Source organism: Coenobita brevimanus, chromosome 45, assembly GCF_032717465.1.
Source record: "Coenobita brevimanus isolate Jiangsu-jjx chromosome 45, ASM3271746v2, whole genome shotgun sequence".
Taxonomy (NCBI): domain Eukaryota; kingdom Metazoa; phylum Arthropoda; class Malacostraca; order Decapoda; family Coenobitidae; genus Coenobita; species Coenobita brevimanus.
This window is the reverse complement of record NC_136998.1, coordinates 12,812,664-12,815,935: the sequence shown is the minus strand read 5'-3', so window position 1 is coordinate 12,815,935 and position 3,272 is coordinate 12,812,664.

The window sequence follows — 3,272 nt, the reverse complement described above, 5'->3', positions numbered from 1 at the left end:
AACACCTTCCTCTATTCCTCTACAAGATGCCAAGCAGGGACAATACCTTACACCGCATAACCTCTCCCCCCCCCTGCACGCCATTGTCTCGGCAATTCACCTGTTACCAGTGATCTGGCCAATAAAGACATTCAGGGCCAGAGTGATTCCCCAGTCGATGACAATGTGGAGGACAAAGTTTACATAGCATTAGAGGAAGAAACAGTCAGAAATGATGATCAGGTAATGTGGGAAAAAAAGGTCATGAATGGTGATGAGTTAGTGAGTGAAACAATGCTTATAATGCCTATATTACTGTTTGAAAACCAATATACTCTTGTACTACATATAAATTCGTACCAAGTAAATAAATAAATACTGTTTATGAGTGGATAAAATAGTTACCCTCCCATAGAACTCGTTTTCTTTGGTGCCAACCTGTTAGAAAACCCAGTCAGGTAAGGAGGTACTCCTACCTGAATCGAGTATTTTAAACCTCAGGTGAGCGATTTCTCTATGAATTTTCGATGTTTCTCACCAAAAGCGGATGTTTGAGCCAAAAAAAAATAGGTCCAAAAATGTCGGGACTGGGGCATACCACTGCCCAGAAAACGTCGGGATGGGGCGGGTTAATAAAATTCATGAGAAAGTCCTTTGCTGGGGTAGTTAGAAATGGTTCACTGTTTACAGATTGGATAATGTCCCGCAACAATGTTTTCACTCTTGAGCTTGATGCCATATTAGATGTAAATAAACCATGCTTTGCTCTAGATGACTTGTAAGCCTAAGAAATCCATTCTTATGTGATGTACACCTTCTTAGAGTACTAAATATTACTTAGAGATGTACAGAACAGCTTGGTCAGCTTGAGTCTAAGTGTGTGCGCGGCTTTGCAAGATTTTCCAGCGGTGAAAATCACAGGCTTTGTTGGTTTTCCTTTTGGTGCACTTTTTCATCTCGTCTGTTCCTTCACAAAAATCTCTTCTTCACCTTCATTCAACTACACACAGATGATCACAATCACTCCTAGTCGCTTGTGCAAGACAATCAAACTCTTGTAGTCACGTTCATCGATCAGCAGTGTAGAGTAAGCCTTTGTAGTACGGTAATTTCAAATTTCAAAGATTTTCAAAAATCGTAAGTCGTCTTCCGCCTTATCTTCTACACTATCTACAATTCCAGGCTATCTCTTCTATCATCTATATCCTTTTTGGCCCTATAAGCTCAATGAATATATGTAGTTTTCACGTATCTAACTCAAATGTCCGGAGATAGTGGTGAAAAATACGAGAGAGCTCGTGTGTGTGTGTGTGTGTGTGTGTTCCAGAGGAGGACCATTCCCTTTCCTCTTTTCCCTTCCCTCTCTCCCTCTTTCTTCCCGTTACACCTCTACCTTCATTCTCCTGCCGCACTCAACACATCTTCCATTGATTTCCCACAGTGAACCGTCTACACCATACGTGCATAGTCACAGTACTTATTAAGTAATCAAGTGGCAGGATATAACGTTCCATACTCCTTCCAACTCTTCTCTTCTGTCCATGCCTTCGAGAAGTGCGTTTCTCTCGCCCATAAGCAGAAAATTAGCTGGTCTTCCATTGTGACATCCACATCCATTCCATATAGATATTAACCCCTTTACTATGATAACTGTTTGTTTTAGTATGTAATCGGGCTTTTTCCATCTGATTATAGTACACTTAGAATGGAATTTTTGTCGAGAAGGAGTTAACGAAGGCTATATTTAACATTTTAATTGGGTGAATAAATTTGTCCAGCCGCAAAATAAAGCAAAACAATAACAGGCTTAGTCAATGAGGAGCGGTCAATGTCGTCCACTGATGAAGCTCTTGTCTATAGATACTTGGCCGTAAGTTCCATGGCTTGCAGACTTCGAAACTTAATTATTTTTATTCCTTTTTATTTTCTTGTTGTTCATTCGATTTTCAATATCTACATTTTAAAAACAATTCTAGACCATATAAATGTATAGTCCTGAGATAAACTTCGCGCAACCTTTCCCAGGCGGCGATGTCGAAGGAAGGTGTGACATGAACTGATTTTCGGGGGGGGGAGGAGGGATGACAGCTGAATGAAGCACACAACAAAAGAGGATGAGAAGGAAAGATAATATCTACTGCTCAGGGAAAAATTAAGAATATGGTAGGCAAAACACATTGATGGCAGTGGATTGTTACATTAATGGCAGTGGATTGTTCGCAAACATCTGTTCATAGCTGTACTTTTCACAGCGCTGCAGCTTTTTTTTTTTTTTTTTTTTTTCTTTTAAGTATCATTATCATCAACCCATACCATTCCACTGCAGGCCAAAGGCCTCTCCCAAACGTTTCCATCTATTCCCGGCCTTGGTATTTCTTTCCATTCCATAACATTAAGATCTGTTACTAATTTTTTGTTTCCATCGCTTGCTCATTGTTTTTTTGTCTGTTATCCTGTATCTTTTGATGTAATTTGCTTATTTCGTCGCACCACGTAGTTGATGGTCTTGCTCTTGAATCAGTTATTACCCAGTCTGTTGCTTTCCTTGTCCATCTGTTGTGTCTTCTACAAATATGGCCCGCCCATTACCATTTCTTTCTTCTGTCATGGGTTTTGTTAGGACTTATACCCCAATCCATTTCTTAATTCAAACTGATTCTCTCCTATTTCGTAAAGAGACTCCTAGTACCGATCTTTCCTTAGCACTCTGGGCACTTCTTAACTTTTTCTTCTAGTGGTTTAGTCATTGTCCATGTGTCTGAACCCTAAGTCATTGCGGCGAGAACACAGATTTAATAGTACTGGATATAGGTGATGGTTATGCTCCTTGATTACTTATAATGATGAAAATGATATTAGGGGATGGTACATGACCTTAATAAGAATCTTTAGTGGTGGATGTTGATGACGATAAATGGTAAATGATCTGACACCATTCGATGCCGCTGATGATGATGATGATGATGATGATACTACGGTACTACAGTTATGGTGGCAGACGGCACTTTAGTAAACGAATTATTGAATGTACGGAGTAGTCTCTTGTCTCTTTTTATATTCTTAGCCACGCGCTATAAATATTTTGTTGTACCTCTCTCTCTCTCTCTCTCTCTCTCTCTCTGTTGGGTTGTTTTATCTTTTCCCATCGGTGTTCTCAACTCATTCTCAATCTGGCAGTTGTTCTATGTCACCTACATTCTTTCCACCTCTTTCTCCTTCAGTTTCTCCCACTCATCTCAGTTTTCTTCCGCCTTTGTTCTTGGATCATTCTTATTTTGACACTTATTCTTGCC